The sequence below is a fragment of the Nymphalis io genome, chromosome 3 (assembly GCF_905147045.1).
Source record: "Nymphalis io chromosome 3, ilAglIoxx1.1, whole genome shotgun sequence".
Classification (NCBI taxonomy): domain Eukaryota; kingdom Metazoa; phylum Arthropoda; class Insecta; order Lepidoptera; family Nymphalidae; genus Nymphalis; species Nymphalis io.
The window spans coordinates 3,141,591-3,158,661 of NC_065890.1; the positions used below are offsets into that span (position 1 = coordinate 3,141,591).

The 17,071-nt window shown below is 32.8% G+C and overlaps 1 non-coding gene across 1 annotated transcript; it reads left to right on the forward strand.

Moving 5' to 3' along the window:
* The first annotated feature begins 273 nt into the window (after positions 1–273).
* Trnah-gug (transfer RNA histidin (anticodon GUG)) lies at positions 274–345 on the forward strand. The gene has a single exon. It is a non-coding gene; the product is annotated as a tRNA-His (tRNA).
* The last annotated feature ends 16,726 nt before the right edge of the window (positions 346–17,071 follow it).

Sequence of the window (17,071 nt, forward strand, 5' to 3'; positions counted from 1 at the left end):
ATCAGTGCGTTAGCTATGTTTAACTTTACGATTGCATGGAAGAAAATATACAAACATATTGGTAATTGTGTATGTGTATATAACAATTATACACCCACACACGCATTGCGTATACGTAATATTCTTATAATTATTGCAAAGGTGTTATTATGAAATATTTGCACCATATATATGAAATTAAATTAGAGGCGGTAGTTACGGTTCACTTGGCAAGTCAATGTGCAAATGAGAATGTATAAAATAATTTCAGTTGCACTATCACCTGCTCCGATAGCCGTGATCGTCTAGTGGTTAGGACCCTACGTTGTGGCCGTAGTAACCCAGGTTCGAATCCTGGTCACGGCAGCGTACAGCTGTCGCGGCGGAGATATATTTTTTAATGTAAAAATTATGATAATTAATAAGTATTTTTTGCATTATTATTTCTTAAATGTGCATATGAATTTTCTTTGTACTGTACTTGACTTCCAACCATTATCAAATGTACGTATTTGTAAGATTTATTCATATATTTCATTTTCTGGTACGCTCGACCCGTCTTTGTACCTGACCAGTCATGTTTTATATAATCATGTTGTTTTAGGTTTTTCTTTTTTGTAATATTACCGGCATTTAAGATTTTGTCTGCAGTATAATATCTTAAAGGTACATATAACCGCTCCTGACTTTGCACGTGTAAAATTGCTATTTAAAAATAGCAATTGAAAGCAATATTCGCCAGTAGTGTTCTAATACTCCCCACTACATATTAGGAGTATTATTTTTCTGTTCTTTTTTTTTTAATTCGTAGTATTTTTGCATCGGAAGTTCGACAATATCAATAAAACTCACGATATTGTTGCATTCCGGTTTGAAGAATGAGTGAGCCAGTGTCAGCCAAGCACAAGGGACATAACATTTCAGTTCCCAAAGTTAGTGGAGTATATATATATTACACCACGCTTCTCCAATGCGGGTTGGAGGATACACACGTGAAAGAATTACGCAATGTATTATAGCAACTGTAACCACTATTGTTATGTAGTAGTATTTTGTGAGCTATGTTTTCAAATATAATATCAGATATATCATTCCAAATACAAACCATAATCTATAAACCCCATCAACAATAATATCTAGACTATATGATACCTCTCTAACTAATTACTTAATCTATATACGACGTCTGCACAAGATTATACGAGAAGCTATTGAAATATATCGTTTAACTTTAGCATTGATTAAACACAGATCTAGAGCGATTCCTTTAGACATACTCTGAGTCAGCTTAATTAGTGCGGTAGGGTTAGTCGGTAGATGTAATATCTCTATGTTATATTGTATACTTTACGATAGAAATGTAAGTATAAAATAATTTAGTAAACTACGATAGCTTATAAGAATTACGTATTAATATCTTCTCTTAAGTAAGCGAATATACGTATTTATATGTATAAAGTTTTAAAAACAATTACAAGTATTATAATTAAATAAGTAAAGCAGCTATTAGCCTTTGTACAACCTTTTTGCTCTTCACCTTTCTATCACGAGATTTCGTTATTCACATTTGCATAATGAATAATACAAAAGCAAAGGAACCTTCGGCTTTTTTTGTAGTATATTTTTCATAATATTTTTAATGATTTTTATACGTTTCTCTACGAGTTACTGTTTTAAAAAAAAGTAGGGGATCACAGACAGGCTTTCTAAAAGCCCTACCACGAAGATAGAAAATAGAATATATAAAATCAGTTGCCAGTATATTTGTTATATTTTAATTCATTTGTCATAGCTATTGTTTTTTTTTTTAATAAATAAGTTGTTTAAGTCAATTTAAATTCATAACATCGTTAATGTTTTTATTTCAATGGAGCGATTGGATTCGGCGTGAGTCAGCTTAATTACAGCAATAAGCTACCGCTTGGCTAGGTTCAGATTTTACTGATTTCAATTTTAACTAATACTTTGCTATAGACCACCTTTTTATTTTATTTTAACGTTATTTTACTTTATTTGAAGCTATTATAAAAAATAATATTAAACAATGAGATTTTTTGTGTGAATTATTTACATTTAATATTCAAGTACGTGATACATAAATTTAACAACCTATTTTCTATTTTGTAAACAATTTTTTTAAATTACTTTATATATTTAACGAAAAACACTTACTGCCTTACTTAGAACCGTTGTTTAACGGGTGATTGATAAAACAATGCTTTGTCTTCTTCTTTCGAATGTCAAATCCATAATGACAGACAGGGAGAAACCAGTGTTTAACTAATAAGCTGCCAAACAATGTTTGAAAAATACTAATATCCATAATACAAATAAGCATAAGTAATGGCTTCAGCTGCGAATATTTAAGAGAAATGCAAACGTTCTGTGCTTCAAATGCAGTTGCTATTTACGATCTTGATTAAACAGCTGTCACTAAAATACAAATCGTGGATATAGGTGGAAATGAAGGGTGTATTAAAGGTTTTGTAGCTATTAAGCATTTAGCTTCGACTTAAATATATACAAATAAATAAAATTGAAATGTCTGTCTGTTTAAAAAAAACTGCTTCTTTTTAAATTAATATGGCTATTCGCGAATTGCAAAAATTAAAACAATATTTTTTTTAGACTAGTGCTATCTAATAATTAAAATATTGTATATGTATGATGCCAATACGCATTATGTACGCCGAAAAAAAAGCCGAGATTGCCCAGTGGTAAGAACGCATGAATCGATGATCGTGGGTTCAAACCCGGGCAAGCACCACTGAATTTTCATGTGCTTAATTTGTGATTATAATTCATCTCGTTCTTTACGGTGAAGGAAAACATCGCGAGGAAACCTGCATGTGTCTAATTTCACTGAAATTCTGCCATATGTGTATTCCACCAACCCGCATTGGAGCAGCGTGGTGGAATAAGCTCCAAAACCTGCTCCTCAAAAAAGAGAGGAAGCCTTAGCTCAGCAGTGGGACATTCACAGGATGTTACTATTATGTACGTTAAAATTGTATGTTTTGAAAGATTCAAAGGAGGACAAACTGAATACCAGGCAGGCGAAGCCGCGCATTTTGCTAATGTTATATAAGAAGCAATACTTCAATAGTGATTAAAACTTGAAGCCAATTGCTAAGTTATAAAAATAATTATTTTATATATTACATTGATAATTTTGAAAATTATAAATAGTGACATTTCCTGTTGTACATATTGTTGACCCGACAATTTTATAGACTAGCCAACTTTGCTTGTATTCTGGTTAAAGAATTTATTTTCTCAAAGTATTGTATAAAGTATTGTCTACTTACAGAAAAAACAACAAACCTCTCAATCAGTAAACACAATATTATCATGCTGTAAGCTCAGGAAATACTCATTCACTACACATTGGAATTCCCAATATTCCTCATCGTTAGGCACTCGTAATTAAAAATTTTAAACAAGTCTAGTCTTTTATTGAAGTTCATTTATTATTTTTATTCTAGTCTTCTTGGTATTGCGTGTATTTACAAATCAATACTATTCTTTTCTTAATAAACTAGAGGTATTACCTATACTAAAATTATAAATATGAATGTAACCTTGTCAGTATGTCTGTCTGTTTTTAACGCTTTCAAGGCTAAACAAGTGAACTGGTTTTGATGAAAGAACATTGAGAGAAAGCCCGGAGGCACACCCCCCCTCTTTCAAACACGTGTGCCAAACCTCAGGCGATAACTAGTCATGCATAGGTATGCACAAGAATAGGTGCACTCTCTGTGATCTCTCTGAGACGTAAAAGAGTTTGAGTGCAGGACCAGGCCTCACGAGGCACTCGAAGCAGAGAAACTTACACCGCTGACTTCCGCTTCAAATCAGATCTACTTTTGATATGGCCCAGCGTTCACATTCAGTCGGATACTACCCACTTAATTTTCTTGTGCTGTGTCTTTATAATTCATTTGTCGTGCTCATCGTGAGGAAACATGCATGTGTCGGATAAAATTATTAGTTATATGTCCATCCACCGACTAGCGTTATAGCAGCGTGATAGAATACTCTCCAAACCTTCTCCTTGAGGAGAGTTAGCAAAGCACTGAGAAACTTTACTGGTGAAATATCTAAACAGAACAAACACTCTTGTTTTATAATATAGGTAGGCGTACAGTCACATGGACCACTTGATGATAAGTCGTCACCATAGTCACTCATTTAATCCATCGGAACCACCCAAATTATCAAAGATTATATGATATGATATTATATGATATTAAGCTAAAAAGGTTTGCTCATGTACAATATATATTTATATTCTACATGAGCAAACCTACCAGTAGAAATAAAAAACAGTAATTAAATTCTTTAATTATTTTTTAAATATTTATTAATTATTTCTATTTAACCATTAAATAGTATTGTATATTTAAATTCTTATAATAAATTATTTCTATTAGTAAATCCATTTTTGAAATCAGTATTAATAAAATCAATTTAATCAAGTCTGAAAAAAACGAGATTTTAAGCTACGGTCTGACTTGCCTGAGCATTTAATATTTTTATATCAAATAAATATATAATATTTAAATTTAGTAAATCAAAGTCGCTTTTTGCATCTGTCATATCATAACATGTTGCCGCCTGATGATGTCTACAAGACCGACTCCGACCACGGTGGCCATTCTCAAGAAAAACCAGCCAACTACGCGAATAATAGATCATGCACAAACACATATGCACTCTCTATTCCATCAGTCCTACATATCATAATCCAGACACGTAATCCGACATGACTGGAATAAGTTCAGGCGTAGAAACAACGGTTTTATGGGCTTTTTGAGGCACGGGAGTGAACACACTTCCAGCCTCCACACTCTAGGCTGCTGAGAATTTTTTGACAGCATAACTCAATAACTTTATATCGTCCCGACCTGGGATTTTAACCTAACGCCTCGGGATATGCAGTCTTATATGTAGTCACTTGAGCAGCCAATGACAAAGTACTGTTTACCGAGGCGGTTAACAGTAGTTTACCACATGTTTATCTAGCAATACGCATTGGAGCACTGTCGTGGAATTAGCTATAACGATTCTTTTTAAGAGAAGCAGTTATTGCCTAGCCCAGGCCAATTCGGTGATATATTTATGGACATTACAACATTTAATTACTTTAACCTTGCCCGAACAAATCCAGGATGGGTAATTAGTATGCATAATATATTAAGGTATTTATCTATAATTGAATATTAAACCTCATAAATGAGAAAGACGTAAATTATTGTAGGACAAGGGATGTATATCGACCCTCTTAAATCATCCGAGGCGACCTTAAGAAATAGGCCTTTAGGAAGGAAATATTTTCTCGACCACATGCCTTCTAATTGATTAAAGCATATTATATTACATTTTGACTGAATTTGGTGTAAAATCTGAGGATAAGATAGATATCTTGTCTGATAAATATAAAAAAAGAATTTATCTTCTTTATCCTCAGACACTTCATCACTTATCAAGCAACGACAATTTATACATACGACGAAAAACAACAATACTTTAATATTAAATGTTTGTCAGGCAAGGAGTAAGCACATATAGGTGAGTCGAAACATAACGCTGGTTTTTATATTTTAGTTACATATACATAGTTATTTGTTGCCTGATTGTCGTTTTTCTTTTAACTTTAAATAATATATAAAGCAATACTATATATATTTTCACAACATTATTTTTAATATATAAATAATTTTATAAAAATTTAATTTTTAAAAATATTAATTATAAAATATTTAAAATCATGAAACGAAAACGATTTCATCATTTTCATTCATTTTCGAGAAAGTAAAATAATTTAAAAAACCAATTCATTTAATACGAAAGCTATATTTTTTTTCTTAATTTATTCAATCAATGAAATCGTATCCTAAGCTTATCGAAACGAAACGATATCTATTATCCAATGTAGGTTTATAATTACTTAAAATACCGATATTTAATTGAAATCTGAATTCGATAATGAGAGAAGGCAATTTGATAATTAAATACGAAGTGAACATTGTATTATAATAATAACACTGATGAATTTTTTTTTACTATAAATCCGAAATAAAACAGTGAAAAGAGAACGAGGAAAGAGAAGTTCGAAGTTCGAATCTCCAGTGCTATTTTATGCGTATACCTCATTACTTACCCGTGAAACGTCACAACTGGCTTATGGTGATATATTATTTTGATGCGCTTTACGTTATAATTATTATGATCAATATCACATATCACTATCTGACAATTCACGACCGTTTCCTGTGGGTAGTTTCGAGTTTGTTATTATAGAACAACCATAGCGAGCTAACTGTGATTTCTTCTAATTTGTATTTGGTTTTACATTTCGCTGCGCGCGTTAAAGTAAATATCTTTTGGAACTGTAGGAAGGAATATACAAGACTCTTTTACAATATTTGCAATCTCTTATTTAACTTGCAATGTTTGTTAGTTTGCTCAGGTCAAATCTTACTAGCTGAATTAAAACCACTTTTACTAATCCAACGGAGTTGATATTTTACATGTTGGTTCATATAGATGCTAATGCATTTTAAAAGCAAGCTTGACCTGATTATACAACCAGGATTACCACCAGAAGAGTCCTCAACGATCAACAACATAAAAATAATTATATTTATAGGATATATGAATAAAAATGACTGTACATAGCTTAAAATAAATTATAACTAAAAACAAGAAATAAATTAAATACACTTCAAGATTTGTGCCATGAATATAATAAAGAAAACTTTGGCGGTAAAAAGTTTAATGTCATTCAGAAATTTAGACTTAAGTTTTTATTTATTTTTTATTTTTACAATTTTATAGTGTTTCTTTTTTTAATTTAGTTATATTCTTAAATCTACAATAAAGTGACGTTATAATTATTAATGTAATAACTTAATCATAGTAAACGTAATGTTAATGAAGGTATTGAGTACGCAACATTAAAACAAATTTCGATATCAACAAACGTGTTCACCCGCCTGCGTTTAATGCTGGTACTCAGATATAGCTCACACAAGTACGCGAAAGAACAAACACACACCCTAAGACATTAATGTCTTGGCAGAATAAAAAAATCTGAGTCAAGATACATAAAATCAAAGGTATAATTAAAAAAAAATACAAAAATGATTATAATTTCGACGGTTTTCCTAAAAGTTATCGTAACACAAATGTTAGTATTTTGTCAGTCATTAGTGGAAAAGCCGCAAACCGGATATGACGATTAATACGGTCCTAGGAGTGAAGAGAATAATTATTTAAACCAACAGGATCGAATCTACTATTCGTACATTGCTTTTATCATACAGCTTTCGAGTCTATTGGGCTCTGTTAAAGATTCGCTGAAACACCAGTTTTTTAACTCTACATTAATTCAAATCAATGGAAATTGAGCCGTGATGGCCCAGTGTTTTGAACGCATGAATCTTAACCAATGATCGTGGGTTCAAACCCGGGCAAGCACCACTGAATTTACATATGCTCAATTTGTGTTTCAATCGTGAGGAAACACACAAAAAATTCTGCCACATGTGTATTCTACAAACCCGCATTGGAGCAGCGTGGTGGAATAAGCTCCAAAGTGTAAAAGTAAAGTAAAGGTAAGTGGTAGTGGAGTCCAAGCCCGACGACGGCCAGTACAGTCTGGAAGAATGTTCTGCACTAGCCGCCCCCGCCTTGTCGGTCCGCAAGATGCCTCTTCACGCATCGTTTAAAGGAACCCAAGTTCTAAGAGGAAGGGAACAAGTGTGCTGGTAAAGAATTCCAAAAATATAATTTAAAGTGGACATTATTGATATATTTATTTTGTTTATATATATGGTTTATCTTATGGCCTACAAAGAAATTTTGATGTAAATTTTATATATTTCTTTAAATACGGTTTAAATGTAAGATGGCTACAATCAATTACAAACTTGTTTGTTTTACAGAAAATTAAATAACATATATCTATCTACTATCGATAAGAGATTTATTAAATAAAAAAAATATATATTATCAAACTTGTCTTAGTATGTGTGTATGCCCTAGTATTAATACTCCGTCGTTATAAAACCGGCTCAATATCTCAACGAGACTTAGTATATTTTGTAATTAAATGTACAATTATTTTGATGAATTATTTTGATGATTATTGGGATCTCGAAAGCTTTGTCAGTGTTGTAAATACTAATTTCAATTTTAGAACTATTAACAGTTGAAAAAACACTTAACATTCCACAGGGCGTCGTGATTATTTGTCTTGACATCTTCAACTATTTTTTTAATTAATTTTCATTATCTTTGAATTTACTTAACTTTTAGCTAAATATTTATTTAGTTAGAGGTTCGATTTAAATTTGATAGTGTATAAAGTATACCGCGTGGGTCGAGCTGAATAAACAAGGCTATCCGTTATTCTATTCTATTCTGAACGCGTCGGTGTCGTAATAATAAAGAAGTAAGAAGTTCTTCATTCATCTCATGTTCACAAAAATATCAATAAAGAAAAGATATTTGCCCAGCGGTGAGAAATTCACTTTTGTGCTGTAACTTTATCCTTCAAGCACTTGAATGCCTCAATTATTAACCGTATGGTGAGGATTCAATCCACCAGCTCATTTTTATAGAGTTGTCGCTAGGCATGACGTTAATTTACATTTAACCCAGAATGTTTTCTACGTGATGTACGTTTGTCTCCTGTTGGTACGACTAAGCTATTAAACAAATAATCGTTTTTTTTAAGTGTAATATATTATGAATACTTATTTTTACAGTATGTAACATATTATATGTTATTATGATAATAACAAAAATATATTTATTTTTTATAAATTTGTAATTCTATATATATTTATATTGGTTTCGCTAATTATGATTTATATCTATAATAATCAATTTCGATATTTTACGCTTGCCGGGCGTTCCGTGGCGGCTAAATTATGCCCGTTTTTAATAACTTTTTAAATTTGCACAATTGAAATTAATAAATAACATTTATAAGGGCAAAATATGAAAAAAGTCTCAAATTGCCTCAACAAACACAAGAACTGAGGGGACAGCTAATCCAGTAACGTGATGTAATTTCGTTGAAAAATAGCGTCCATCTTGTCAAAAGTCCAACAATTTGTTGACTAACTGTCGCACTTGAATACCGAAGAATAATCGTTCTTATTTTTATTTAAAACAGAGTTCAATGTCGTGTATGCGCGTGTTAGGTTTTACATGTTATATAGCTTAAGTACGAAAAATATGTCTATAGGTATATCATATATAAATATTTACATTACATTTATATATAGATATTTATAAATCTATGTTAAATTTAATCTCGTGTTAATGATTGTCAGTAATGAATTGTTTAATACAATAAGACCGCTTTCATTCTAACTTCAATAAAGTTATTTGTATTGAACGCATCGTGTACAGTCAAAACTTTTGTCTTTCCTACTGTAACTAACATTATATTTCCTAAATAATACTACATAGACACATATTTTACTGGTGGTAGGGCTTTGTGCAAGCTCGTCTGGGTAGGTACCACCCACTCATCAGATATTCTACCGCAAAACAGCAATACTTGATATTGTTGTGTTCCGGTTTGAAGGGTGAGTGAGCCAGTGTAATCACAGGCACAAGGGACATAAAATCTTAGTTCCCAAGGTTGGTGGCGCATTGGATATGTAAGCGATGGTTGACATTTCTTACAATGCCAATGTCTAAGAGCGTTGGTGATCACTTACCATCAGGTGGCCCATATGCTCGTCCGCCTTCCTATTCTATAAAAAAAAAAAAAAAAAAAAATTACACGTAATAAGTTTCTATAAATTTTATTACATGTTTTTTTTTCATGTTAGAAAAAGCCATTTTGTTTTCGCCGACCTTATAATCGCAAACCGATTGTTTCTTTGATTTGTATAATTAGCTACCGCTCACGGCTATGCGCAAGTAAGAGAGAGAAAGGAAGATAATAATAGCCTATGTGTTAAGTGAGGATTTAAGCTATCTCTATTCTAAATTTTATCCAAATCCGTTCAGTAATTTTTGCTTGAAAGAGAAACAAAGATCCATCTATCCATTATTTTATGTACTTATATACTTATGGGATAAAGGTATAATTATTATGTAAAAATTTATGGGATAAATGAAGTCGCTCGAATAAAAGAATCATATATCATTTGAGTATTACTTATGTTCCAAGCCCGGTGATACTGTATTTATAATAAGATTCAAGAATTTGTTTATTTCATAGACCTTTTCTATTTCGAAAATTAACCCGCAATATTCGACAGCAGCAAAGTCAATGTGATATACGATATTGACTATAATAATTACAACATTTGAAGGGCGCACTCATCAAAACAGCGTATCATAAGAAGTAAGTTTTTACAAAATAATACTGATGAAAATAATGTTCAAGATTACATTAAAAAAATATATATATAAAACTTCCTTCAAATACAATTTTCTTGAAATAAAATAACCAAATTTTCCAATTAACTAAACAGAGCTGCTAACAAAAAGACGTTTAAAATGCATGACGCGATAACAAGGCGTTCATGAGCCTGAAGATATAAAAAAGAAAACCCAAAAATGAACAGAGAAATTCCTCACATCTTTATTACCGAATTCTCTCTTTACTTTTTCCTTTTAGTGAATTAAGATGAAGGTTGGATCCTTTCGCTTAAATAAATGTTAGTCGAGAAACATAATGTAAGTAATCCTTAATAGGTACACATACACAGAACATATATAATAAAACTGTAGATATGTTGTCTGTATATGATATTATTTGTTTATTCTTACCTCTAAATGTGGCATTTAAGAGGACTCATTTCGAGAGTATGTATAACTGGAAGTAGTTAGAGTAGAGTAGTAGATAAATGGTAATGCGAGTGTTTTTTTTTTTTTTAACAGGAGGCCGGCGTTATTTTTTCTGAAAAACATTTGTTATTGCACGTATAAAAATATTGTAACAAAATAAATATCAATTATAGCCTAACTACACATTCAAAAAAATTAAAAAAAAAATGTAAAACATTTTTAAATAACTAAATTTTGATATAAATATAAACTAGTGCATTAATGTAAATTTGAATCTGTATGTTAAAAGATAAAAAAGAAGATAATTATTCTGTGAATGTAAAAAAAATTGAATTACATTAAATTAAAATTGTCAATTTTTCTAATTTATTTACTAAAAATAATATGTATGTGTAAAGAGGTTTTTTTTTTTTAATCATAATATTTCATAAAATATTTTCTGAGTTTGGTTTTAAAGTACTATGTGTTATAAGAATCCGTCTTCTATTGTAATACTAGGTCCTTACATATGAATTTGGCGTTTTGTAAGGAAGGAATATAAAGTCGATTTTTTTTTGTAAAATATATTTAATTAATCAAAATATGCACCGTTGTTATCTATGCACTTTTGCCATCTCATTGGTCCCTTTACTAAAAAAACCATGGGGGCGAGAATCAATAAACTCTTTGAAGGCGGTTTGGACTGCTGCATCGGAGTTGAATTCTTTTCCTTGTAAGAAGTTGTCCAAATTCCGGAAATAATGGTAATCTTTTAGAGCAAGGTACGAGGAGTACGGTGGATGTCGCAGACATTCCAATTGTAGCTCATCTGACTTAGTAGTTGTTTGTTGTGCAGTATGTGGTCTTGCGTTGTCGTGAAGCAACAGTGGCCTAGAGCGATTGATAAATCTAGATTGTTTAGTAGCTAGTTCTTCCTTCATGGTTTGCAATTGCTGACAATAGATATCTGCCGTAATCGTTTGGCCAGATTTTAGAAAGCTGTAGTGAACGACACCGGCGCTAGTCCACCATACACTCAATACTAACTTTTTCTGAGTAAATTTTCGTTTAGGGCAGGATTTGGCTGGGTCTCCAGGGTTTAGCCATTGCGACGAGCGCTTCCGATTATCGTACAGTATCCAATTTTCATCACAAGTAAGGATTCGATTTAAAATCCCTTCATTATTGTGTCGGTTGAGCAAAGCAACACAGCAGTTGACGCGTGTTTGCAAGTTCGATTCACTCAATTCATGAGTGATCTAGAGAGAACTCATCGTTCAAGTTTTTTTTACTTTCCCGATTTGCTTCAAGTGGATTAATACAGTTTTATCACTTACCCCGAAGCCTGCAGCTATCTCTGAAGTGTTTTGTGATGGATCCGCTTCCACAATAGCCTTTAATTCTTCATTTTTTACTTTGGTCTCCGGCCATCTACGGGGTTGGTTCTGAAGGTCGTTGAAAACGATGAAATCAAAAACGTACCGTGCTTTCTTTTGCGACACCAGCGCCGTACACATCGTTATCCTTCGAGCTGCTTCTGCAGCACTGGTGCCACGGTAGAACTCGTACTCGTAAATATACCGATATTTCATGTTTTCCATAAGCGACATCAAAGAAAAAAAAATATGAGGAAAAAACAAATGAATGACTGTTTTCAAATCTCAAATGTAGAAGCTAAATGAATTTATAAATTTGAATTTGGAATTCTTAACCAAAGAGGAGATATTTCAGATCAAAGTGGTCAGTACGACAAAACGCCAATTTATTGTATTTATAATTTATGTATTTCATATGTAAGGACATAATATTATTATGTACTATTGAGACTAACACAAAGCTAAGCCGATACTTTTAGAAATTTAAAATTCTACACAGGAGTTCTTTATATAAAGTAAATAAGTAGGTCATAAAATGTTTTTCTTTTAATTCTTTAATAAAGAGAATAAAAGTTTGTATGGAAAAATAAATATCTTTAGCAAAATGTCATAAGCGCTTTTTAGTAAAAAACTTATGTAACAAATTTCGTATGCCAAAATACTTATCTTCAGACAAATTACTTGAAAACACAAATATACCGTCGCAGCGGATTACTAGAGCGAAGGAATAGAGTGCATCTTTGTTTGACAGCCAATCCGACACGATCGGAAACAGTTCAGGCGCAGGATCACCGGATTCACTTGCTTTATAAGGCACGGGAGTATAAGCACTGCTAATTTTCAGGCTCCAGGTTACTACTGAGAATTTAATAACTAATCCAATAACTTCTCAGTAGCCTGAACCGCGAATTCTGCAGTCTTATAAACCACTGCAGGATCGTGTTAATATAACGCATCCGCGGCCTCTCCCGTGCTGTGGCTCCGCTTGCGGCTCGGCAGAGCTCTCTTTAGGGGGTAAAGGTAATCTCGCCCCCCTTCGCTAGTGCGTAGGGTAGTACGAGGCCATCCCGACTGCCATCCTCCTCAGGGCCGTCTGAAATAGGACACGCGAGGCTCCCACGATTGCTCGCAGGGACAGCTCTTGTCGGACTTCACGGACCAGGATCTCCCTCTCCGCACTTACGCGGGGCACAAATCCAACGTATGCTGAGAGATGTCCCGGTCCGTACCACAGTGGTGACACATCGCCGTTTCGCGTTCGATCTAACACAGGTATTCTCCAAAACAAGGGTAACCAGTCATTACCTGCGTAAGTCGGAAGGTGACTCGTCGCTTTCGTCTCACCCAGGCTTTGAAGGCTGGCAGGATCACTCCGACAACGCGTTTGCGGGCGTGCCACTCTTCGCAGAGGCGGTTGCGCCACGTCGCAAGAGCCCTTCAGTATTCCCGCCGTTTTAACACCTCGAGCGCACTCAAAGAGGGCGCGCTTTCACTGTTCTGGCGGAGATCTTATAGGTATAAGTATATACGAAGCGGTCACGTTGAAGTCACATTTATCATAAACTCGTATCGGTCGAAGTCGTGAGTCGCAACATATGATATAAGTTAAGAATAAAATAAAAATATTTTCATACATAAGGAAAAATCTCGCGCGTATTATTGTTTAGTTAGGATGCTATTATAAGGAATGGCATGTTTAATTCCTTTGATTAATATTTACTAATACTTCGGTCGGAGATAGTTCAGGCAATATTTCTAAATGTACATATATTAATGTTACAATAATGTTCAACTCACAACTCACGAGGATGCGTGTGAAGATTTTTAAAATGTTTTCGTTTCTTTCTTTCGTTTATTTATTTTTTCTATGGTAATAAGTTATAATTTAAAACTTGTGATAAATATTTTTGGCATTAATCACCAGAATAAAAAGCATATACATACATTTGCTTGTAAGGCATTGTTTAAGCCCGTCTGAGCAGGCGCACAAGTGACATAAAATTTTAGTTCGAAAGGATAGTGGTGCGTTGGCGATGTAAGGGATGTTTAATGTTCTATAACGCTAAAATCGATATTCGTTAATGAATATTTACCATAAGGTGGCCCGTTAATCAGTGCGTCCTATTTAAAAAGTAATAAGTGCTACTCAATAGATATAATAATGTCATCGACATGTTATATAAAAGACGTTATGGCGATTATCCTTACGTTCTGAATTTTAATAACGGACAGATATGGAAATAATTTCAAAAATTAGTGTGATTCAAAACCTCGCTTCCGATTTTCGCTACACCATTAAAAACCCACAAACACAAACTAAATTACATTCTGCTTCCATTCCAAGTTACTAAAATATCAAGAAACCTTCCAATAATTTAATTTAAGCAAATGATGAACACTTGAAGATTACTTATTAAATCAATTAGCTTGAACCTCAACTAACTATCCAATTACAAAAGTACACTTGAGTTTATTTGCTATAATAATTTTAGTTAGGAAACTTTTGTTTGTTTGTTTATTAAGGATTCAAGTTAAAATTAACTTGGTATGTTTTTATGATGATTTTAATAACAGACGAGCCGAGATAGACCAGTGGATATAATATAGGTTCTAACCGAAGATCGCGGGTTCCTGTCAAGAACAACGGATTTTTTTGAGCTGAATTTAATTTTATAATTAATCTCGTGGTCTAAGAAAAGCATCGTAAAAATACCTGAATATATTGAATTATATTTTGTTACTTGTGTATCCACCAAGCCGAAATGGAACAGCATGGTGGAATCTTCAAAAATCTTAAGGGGATAGGAGATCTTTCTAAGGCTGTGCGACATTCACAGGCTGCTACTTTACTTTTTAACTATTATCGTCTCCATATTAAATAGTAATTTACTTATACTAAACACTGAAAGTTTTTGAAAGTTTTTTTTTTCTATTATTTTTTAACGATCAGAATAAGGTTGAATAACTATTTTATTTTAAAAATTCATAACAACTAAGTTTCTGGCCGGTTGGTAGAAACTACATTCCGAACCGGTAGTTTTACATTAAATCCTGAACACGATTTAAGACCATACAAGAGCCATCAAATGAAGAATATTTTGATTTAGATATCCAATATAAATGCATTTCACAAATTTTCAAACACTAATTTGAATGTCACATTGTAATCTTCCTGACACAAAAGGTAGAAATTCCCCAGCTGTAAGTTTCAACAAAGATAGCGACTAGGAAAGTTTTAAACAAAACTTAGTTGCTTCCGAATAGCGTATCTTGGTTTCATCGCAGTAACTTTACAAGAATTTCTCTTATTGAAATATATAAGCTATAAAATAATCGTTATATTCTTTGAAATTTTGGTTGTTCATATCATAAGGAAAATAACAGATAAGTTCAATCAATCGATCAATTTATAGAGTATTTTAAAAGTATTTCTGGTATTAGGAGCAAAAAATAATTCTTATTAATAACACTAGATGGCGTTGATATATTTTTAGGAGTTTCTAAATCGCGCTGTCAAGATTAAATTGAAATAGAATATTATGTATATGATACTGTCACTGCTAATATGTAGTTCTCATTTCGTTCGACATTTGGTTTTCTCGAATACTTCGAGCGTGACTGATCTGTATTTCTATATATGTCATCCAGTATCAATGCAATATGCAAATATATGCTGTAAGTAGGCGTGTCATGTCTTTTTTGCCGACAATCGAGTGAAATACATATTAACCATTATCCAGAAGATCAACTTTTGACTTACTTTAACTTCTACTAAAATGTAATTTCTCGTCCCAAAAAACGAAATAGCGTTTAACTTCATTTCACACGATAATTATTGTAAATACTTGACAGTATTATTCGCAAATATCAATGTTTTAATTAAAATGTTTATAAAGGTCGTTTAAGACTTATCACTTAATACAGGAAATTTTCATAAACAATCCCACAGAAGCCCTTTGCAATTTTCTCTTTATTTAAAAGGATTAGCCGTAATAGAATTTTTATTGCATCCCCCAGCCTCGCGGCTAATCTGATTTCGACCGTACAAACGAACTAAAAAGTGTTGAAACTAAGCTCAGTACGAAGTATTCTTGTGTGGTGATCATAAGTAACGCTGAAACTAAATACTTGTCTACCTCTCTACAAAAATATACTGCAGCTAAAATAATACAGTTTGTGTACGTCTGAGCATACTTTTTGACAATTTTATTTTAATCATGTCTAGAAGATATGTGATTTGTTCCTGCTGCATATATATGTATATATCGACGAGACTGTGGTGTCGTCATTGATTTAGACTATAGAATTTGAGACGAGAGTGATAGCATACTTTTGTTGCTATGTCACTCTGCCGAAACGTCAAACGGACAACAATTTAGTTAAAAATTATAAAAGTATAAGTAAAATCGTGGTTGGACGTCATCGACGGATCGCCGTTAATTTTAATTACGTTTTAATAATTCTTTGGTTTTAATTAAAAACTATAATGGGTTATTGGTGGTAGAGCTTTGTGCAAGCTCGTCTGGGTAGGTACTACCCAGTCATCAGATATATATTCGCAAAACAGCAATACTTGGTATTGTTGTGTTCCGGTTTGAAGCGTGAGTGAGTGAGTGTAATTATAGACACAAGAGACATGACATCTTGGTTCCCAAGGTTGGTGACGCATTGGTGATATAAGCGATGGTTAACATTTCTTACAATTGCAATGAGTATGGGCGTTGGTGATCACTTACCATCAGGTGGCCCATATGCTCGTCCGCCTTCCTATTCTATAAAAAAATACTTAATGTATCTACTGATACGCCTATATAATGTAAATAATGGGTATATAAATAGGCACAGTCAAAATGGTTCACTACCTTCTTCTCTGTTTGTCAATCGATTGAACGATTTATTAAATTAATTTAATTTAA